The 8049-nt window shown below is 38.6% G+C and overlaps 1 protein-coding gene across 3 annotated transcripts in view; it reads right to left on the bottom strand.

Moving 5' to 3' along the window:
* The window catches only part of LOC101852617, a 44322-nt gene that overhangs the window by 29907 nt on the left and 6366 nt on the right, over nucleotides 1-8049 (bottom strand). Inside the window, exon 2 of one of the 3 annotated variants that reach the window (XM_005096009.3) lies at nucleotides 6376-6399. The exons of the other annotated variants lie outside the window; for them this stretch is intronic. The gene's annotated coding sequence lies outside the window, so the exon portion shown is untranslated. The remainder of the gene's footprint in view (nucleotides 1-6375; nucleotides 6400-8049) is intronic. 3 annotated transcript variants of the gene reach the window in all.

Here is an 8049-nt window from a genome sequence, read left to right as displayed (position 1 = left end):
GATTCATCCAACTCCAAAATAGAGGAAAACGATTGTTCATCGAAAAGACATTCGCAATCTTCATTTAGATCTAGATCTAGGCTAGCCTCGAAACTAGATCAATGATTTATGTCTGTCTGTCTAGATGTAGACCTAGGCCATATATCTAGAAGAGCCTTGGTAGTGTACATCTATGGTCTACCCTGAGCGAAGAGGGCGCTGAAACTTTCCGAAATCACAAAAGAGTTCTCCTACCGGGTCTTTATACTTTGTGACTTTGTTCCCGGTTACCGGGTCTGTATACACTCCCTTAAAAAAAATTATCCACACGCGGGAATCGAACTCGGGTCTTCTGCATGTCACGGTGATCCATCTAACCGATACATCATAGCTGTCTGTGAAAGATTGTATATCCCATACCAATATAAGCTCAAGGCACTTTGCATTGATGAAACGATTATTTAGAGTAAAACTTCACGAAAAAAACAACAACAAACAACATTCATGAGAAAAAAAAGCGTGAACCGGTATAGTAGTTTGTCTTAACAAGGATTTCAGCCATGGCACTTCCAACACAAATAGGTCATATAAGTGCCGAAGTGTTACTGTACTAGACAAAGACATAGCCTACCGGGAAAAGGAGAGATAAGATAATAAATGGAGGCTTGATTGTGAAAAAAAGCAAACCACACCAGAGCATCAATTAACCAGCTACATGAACCACGACAGTGGGTGGTTGGCGGATCAGGTGTGGTTCGCTCCTTCCCGTCTATCAAACATCTTTACTTTACTTTTATTTTTACTTTTCCATCCTCTGTTGCCGTTAAGCGTCGAGGGGAGATGCAGTTTTATATACCATACCAGAGAGTATTTAATTATATTTAAGAGTCTCTGACCATACTTGGAGCTGTTTTAGCAGTGCACTTCCGGTAAAAATATATCCTTATATTTCACACGTGAAATATAGGCTGGCTGAGCTGATTTCTCACACGTGAAATATAAAAATTTGCATAAATTACTCCGCGCACTAGGCTTCTCTACTTCTATCCCTCTCTGTGTAGGCTAAGCAAAGTAGATATAGCCTAGATCTAGATCTAGATCAAAATCTAGTAGAAACTTAAAAACTTCGCTGCAAAGCGCGCTCATTTGGGCAACCAAACACTAGTCTCCCAATCTCTTATTGTCGAGTATAGGTTCAAATCTTTCTAGATCTACGGTGCCCTTAATTTTGTTTCAAATAAAGTCAAATGATGGGCACCGTAATAAACCGGGATTATATCTAGATCTCTAGATCTACGCAAGAGTATGGTGCTGTTACGTTTAGTTCATTTTTCGAATAAAATAATCATTTGTTCTAATGGGTCATCATAATAATGTGACTTGTCAGGTGCAGCTAAACTGCCTTCTTTCAAATCAATTAAATCTAGATCTAGATCTAGTACAACTGATGTTTGGGAATTTCTTTTTGCTCTCAGACATTGTAGCAGCACACCAGATAAACACAATGGGTGGACGGACAGTGGACACTAGGTCTAGATCTAAATAAATTTTAATTATCAAAATGAAAGATCTACAACACGACTAAATAAATAGTAAATAGCGCCACACATATAGAATCTAGATCTAGGCCTATATCAGCCTGAATAAATGAAATGTTCATGAAAGACAAATTGAAAGTACTGATGGGCAGGTATCGATGCTAGATACTCGATACTTAGATACCTATAGGTATCGGTATCGGTACCGATACCTGCTCCAGTGATGGTAAATAACAAGATGGGCCGCTTCTCTCTTTGAGCCAATTAAAAAAGTGTCCTCAAAATTTGGTGGCGCCCTCTTCACAAAAGCGCACTCTTTGCGAACAGAGTTACCCTACTTGAGTTTTAAAAAATCAAAGTGAAACTAGCAAGTTTTGGGATAAATTTCGGAAGAACGCTTTTGTAAAATGGTTACGCTGACAAAAAACCTCTTCCGGAGGAAAGGGTGATGGTTTTCTTTGTTTAATTTGACTTTAGAATGAAAGGCGAGAGGTCATTAAAATTTTAAAAAACTAAAACTCCGCACTGAACGTACCCGAACTGCTGATGAACAGCAGTCGATCTGCGCACGCAAGGAGGTGCTATTCCTATTCTTCTTCTGTAAAAACGAAAGAGAGCTTCAAAACAGACTGCAGCGCCATCTGAAGCAAAGAGCATACTTCCTGTGGACACTTTTTTGGCTGAGTGGCCCATCTTGTTATTTACTATCATTGCCTGCTCTAAACATCGATACCTATGTGTTATTTACCCCAGGGCTGCCAAAGCAAGTGACTTGGGCCTTGAGAATTTTTTGTTTATCAAAACTGATGAGTTTTCGTATGGGGCAAGCGTTTTAAATGAATCTAGTGATTTTTTAACAAAAAGATAGAAGTTTTTCATGAAATCTATCTAGTGATTTTGCAAAATCCTCACTGACAACCCTGATTTATCCTCATTGGCTTCATTTAAAGTTGCTAAAAATCTGGTAAATTGAATTGCCTTTTTAGAACTCTTGTGTTTTTATTTTCCAATACTAACATTTTCGGCAAAGTTGACTTTCCTCCCATACTTCACTTAGTCTTTGTTTTTATTCTCATATTTGGGTATCTATTTCTCTTTCTCTCTTTTACAAATAATTAGAGGTGTGCGAGTAACGAGTCCAGGCTCGAGTACTCGAGTAATACATGCGGCGAGTCCAGACTCGAGTCACAAGTAAATTACTCGAGTAAGGACTCGAGTAAGGACTCGAGTCCAGACTCGAGTCTGTAGGGGGAAAACAGAAAAAAAGGAGAAAAATTTGGTTTTTAAAAAACTTAAGAATTGATAAAAGAAAAATTCTGATAAGCAATTTTTTTAAACTGAAGGAAAAGGAACAAAAAAAACCAAAAATACCCCTTCCCCAAAGGAAAAAAACCGACCCCCCCCCCCCCCCCCCCCCTCAGAAAAAAGCAAAAAGGAAACCACTGTTAGAAACCCACGATGACCAATCAAACTTCTTTCTTTTATGAAGTGCATTGTCTGAGGTTTGTGTACATTTTATTCTTACTGTTGTAACAAAGAATTATTTTTAAAAAATAAAAAATAAGATAAGATAAGATGAAGACTACCTCTATTCTAGCTTAGTTGTTATACAGTTGTAAGCTTCTCACTCACCCGGGGTGAGAGAGCGAGCCTTTTGGCTATTCTCTCCATGTGTGCGTTTACCGTGATGTGATACCCAGTGTAAACCACAGAATTCTAGATCTACACTTTTTATTTATTGAATTCTGTCGTGTAAACAAACGTTCCAGTCCTCTTGTGTTAAAAACATGCAATTTTATCTGCGGGCATTGAAAGAGAGAGAGAGAGAGAGAGAGAGAGAGAGAGAGAGAGAGAGAGAGAGAGAGAGAGAGGGAGAGAGAGAGAGAGAGAGGAGTAGCCTAGATATAACGAGAACTTCTGGGCAAAACAAAATGCCGATTAGGGTAGTTCGGCTCTATTCTAAAAGTGAAACAGCCGTAGCATCATTGTAGACCACCAAATTAGTTTTACTTTTGTGTTATAATATCATTTTTTAAAAAAGGGGTTTGTCTATTTAATCATCCTCACCGATAGGAAGTATTCAGAAATTAGGAACACCCGGTTTTGTTTCACAGCGGGTGAGAATAGCCAACACTGGCTAGTCTCACCCGGGGTGAGAGGTCGATCACATTTTTATTCTCACCTGGGGTGAGAATAGCCACTTCCTAAGATAAAATAAAATAAATACGGTATAAACAGCATATGTCTAGAATTGCCAAAAGCCAACTCAAGCTCCCTCCTAGGAAGGCATTCTATTTTCTGTCCGATATTCAACAAAACCTTTTTTGAAACCCACTAAAATTCCCTTTCGGGATACTATTACTCGAGTAATAACTCGAGTCTTAAGAGCCGTGAGACTCGAGTAATTACTCGAGTAATTACTCGAGTCCAGAGCAGATACTCGAGTCTGGACTCGAATCTTAATATGCTGGACTCGCACACCTCTACAAATAATGTTTGGTTGAGTCTCAGCTACATAGTCACAACTTGTCTAGACACGATTACCTAAATACTTGGAAAAGTATACTTGTATTTTTGTCTTTATATACTTATTACCTCCCGCGTATGTTACTAATAACATTAGGCATTAAGTATCGGGGGTATCGGTATCGATACCTTGAAAAAGTACTAGGTATCGTCATCGATACCTACATTATGGTATCGGCCCATCACTAATTGAAAGCATTACAATGTTTTGGAATTTGATAGTCACTTTATCAAACAATAAAAAACCCACTGTCTAGGTCACTTGCATTGCCTTTTGAATTTTTGCTTACATTAACTCTATCACTACATATACTAAATGATCAACTGAATAAATCAAAGAAGTTTAAACTTTAAAACAGTATGTAATTGATAAATATGATATTAGTCAATATACGAGTATAACACTCTTGGATAATTACTTTTTGGGAAATAATAAAAGTTACTTCCCTTGTTATTCTGATATTCTTACCTCCCCTTATAAAATCCAGAATATCGAAAATCGACAGACAAAAACTAGATCTATAATCTATAATCTAGATCTAACTACATATTTAGAATCAGCACGTCAGTATCCAAGTAACTTGACAACTTTTGTTGTTAAAAAGGCTTTTTTTTCATCTTTGACCGATTTAAAGCAATGCGTTAGTTCTAATCTAGATCTAATATATCTAGATCTAGATCTAGGTTCTAGATCTAGATATCTAGATCTAGAGAATAACTCTTTGCCTTTGGTTTGTTTTGGTTACGAATTTTGAAATCAAAATCAATGTCATCTCTATTCTAACAAAAACATGCCATATTAATGCAGTTTCTTTCAACTTTTGAATCGTACATTTTCTTATTACTTTGGTTATATTTACGTTATTATAGTTTTGTTTGGGGTTTGTTTCGCGGAAGGAGAAATACGGATAGCACAACTTGTAAATCAGCGTGGCTAAAAGTAAAAGTAAACAATCCAGATTTTTCCCAATTCTCAATCTGACTTCGACGGGCATGAAAATGTTGTTTTCATGTGAGACTCTAGAATGCATCCTCTTATCCATTTGACGGGTCATTAGAACTTTGTTGATACGGACGTATTTCGCCAGCTGATGTCAGTATGGTATAAAAAATTTATTACACTCGTTGTGGTGTTAGACCATGATTTATCCTACTTGTGAAATTGCCAGTTGTAATCACTCGTTGAAACTCGTGATTACAACTTGGCAATTTCACTCGTAGGATAAATCATGATCTATCACCACAACTCATGTATTAAATTGTTTTTCTATGGTAGACCAGCTCCGCAGCTCTTTTAGTAGTGATGTTATATTTTCTCAGGGTTTCCTCGACACCCTCATCTATAGCCCATAGATATCTCTCCTCCTCGTGTGTGTGTGTGTGTGTGTGTGTGTGTGTGTGTGTGTGTGTGTGTGTGTGTGTGTGTGTGTGTGTGTGTGCGTGTGTGTGTGCGTGCGTGCGTGCGTGCGTGCGTGATAGCGTGTGTTTGTATGTGCGTGTATGTATGAGTTTGCTACTGTTTTTCTCTTATAACACCGCTAATCTCCAGCACATACTTGACCAAATTGTATGGCAAACAAGAACTGTGTCATAAATAACAATAACAACGGTAAAACAATTAAAAGAGAGCAGTGTACAATTAGGACCAATCTTTGTTTCCAAGGCCATGAGTCAGAGTGAGAGTGACAAGGACGGAGGCAATCCAGATCCTTTTTACGCTGCGGTACAAGGTCACTGCGTAACTACAAAGGAGAGCGATCACAGGACTGTTACAGTAAGTGGTCATAGCAAATGTACACGTACTTCAGTCCAAGCCCAGGTCTTGTTTTTTGTCGGACTTAGCAAGCCATTAAATCGACAATAAGTGCCTCGGGATCCGGGGGAAACGGGAGATGGTGGGAGTGCTTGTGTGTGTGTGTGTGTGTGTGTGTGTGTGTGTGTGTGTGTGTGTGTGTGTGTGTGTGTATGTGTGTGTGTGTGTGTATGCGTGAGTGTGTGTGTGTGTGTGTGTGTGTGTGTGTATGCGTGCGTGTGTGTGTGTGTGTGTGTGTGTGTGTGTGTGTGTGTGTGTGAGGGGGTGGGAGAGTGAGTGTGTGTGGGAAGAAAGCACGCGTTTTTTTGGTGGTTTTTTTTTACATTCCTTTGACGTCAAACAGTAGTTATCACGCTGCTCTCTGCTGGTCATAGCTTCTCAAGACTTGAAAATATGTACCTAATTTGTAATTCGTTCACGTTCGCACGTATTCATTTTTAGAAAACTTTTGAAAATGTACTTCTATGATTATGATGCATTTATTTTTTCTTCTTTCTTTCCTTCCGATCCCTCTCTCACCTTTTCACGACGCCCGACGTCAGACTGCAGAGAAGAATAAAGCTCAATCAATGAACACTGGACATGATAACATTCCTCAACCATAAATTCCAATAGTTTAGTTTTCGTAAGAGTTTTACGGCACTTGCAACACTAAGGTAATATAAGTGTCGAAGATTAGAGGTGTAAAAAGAGAGTAACTAACACAAAAAAGAAGGAGGGAAGATCAGGACCATAGATGTTTTGATAGGAAAGAAGGAGAAAAACCACACCATAGCACCCGCCAACCACCCCCACTCACTAGATTCCATTAGGAATGATAAATTGTCAAAGATAGAGAACACGACTACTCAATTATTTGTTTCCTTATCCATAGGTGATTTGAAAATGTTCTATATATTGATGTTGCAACCATTATTATATAAACCTATACTTAACTTTTTTTTCTTTCTTACTAATATCTATGTTTCAAATAAACTAAGAAATTAGAACATGACCATTCGATGGGACCCCCGGGACAAAGAAAATAAAGGATGGTGAAGGACTGTCTCAAGTGTTTACAATCAAAACGTCTCCCGTTACAACACAAAGAGCCGTGTTGTCAAAGCAGACTTGTATATTATGAGTATAATTGTATGCTTTAGATGTGCTCCCAACTTTTAGATACCTGGGCTGTTCTTGAAAAAAAATGCAGCGTTCTTGTAATTCTTAGGTTAGGTGCAAATAGAAATACACAACTAGCAGTAAACTAACCATTATTTTTTTTAAAAATTCTAACCCCATTAAAAGCAATCAATTAAAGCAGTGTTTGTTCAGGCCACTTTAGCCCACCATTGAGTGTAAAGGTGCGGACACTTCGCAACAAACCTTTTTGGGCCGAGAGAGAGAGAGAGAGAGAGAGAGAGAGAGAGAGAGAGAGAGAGAGAAAACTGCAGCGGCCATGACAGCAAGTAATCTAGGATTACGTACCAGTGTTTAGGAATCCAAGCGATCATGTCTTCGAAAAGCCAAGTAACAGGGTAACAGAAGGCACTCAAACAAAGGGAAAGAAAAAGAGTAGAACCTACCAGTAGTGTCCTGCACATACTCGCTGTAAGTCGTGTAATTAAGTTTTGGTTTTAGTAGGCCTACGATTTACGACAATTGCAACACAAAGACGTCATATGAATGACGAAGATTAGAGGTGTTACAAGAGAGTAACGAACACAAACAGTTCACAACGATAGAGATGTTTGATAAGAAAGAAGAAGCAAACTACGCCAGAGCAGCAACCAACCGCCCACTGTGAAGATGTGCAACCTGCGCAGTTTCTTATGCTTAATAAAGGGAAATATATCATGGCTACCACCGGTATCACCGGTGCATGTATGTATTTTCTCTTGATTTAACATTTGTCAAATGGAACTGGACACGCTTCAGCACTAAAATGGTTAAAACCAAACGACGGAGCAGCAGAATGCACTGTCTTTCTAAGTGTTACCAAAGAGTCTGTATATATTAGCGTGTGTTATGAAAAGCACACACGACAAAATAAAGGTCAATTCGGGTTCGGGAGGGGCGAACAGCGAATGGAAAGAAAATGAGTAGGACCTACCACTATAGTGCCCTCCAAATCTGCAAAAAGTGCGCGGTTTTGAATACAAATGTACTTTGATAATTTTTTTTCTTTCTTTTTTTTATTTGTGTGTGTGGGGG

Source organism: Aplysia californica, unplaced genomic scaffold (genome assembly GCF_000002075.1).
Source record: "Aplysia californica isolate F4 #8 unplaced genomic scaffold, AplCal3.0 scaffold00119, whole genome shotgun sequence".
NCBI lineage: Eukaryota > Metazoa > Mollusca > Gastropoda > Aplysiida > Aplysiidae > Aplysia > Aplysia californica.
The sequence above is the reverse complement of the archived record's forward strand: the minus strand, read 5'-3'. Positions and strand labels throughout refer to the sequence as shown.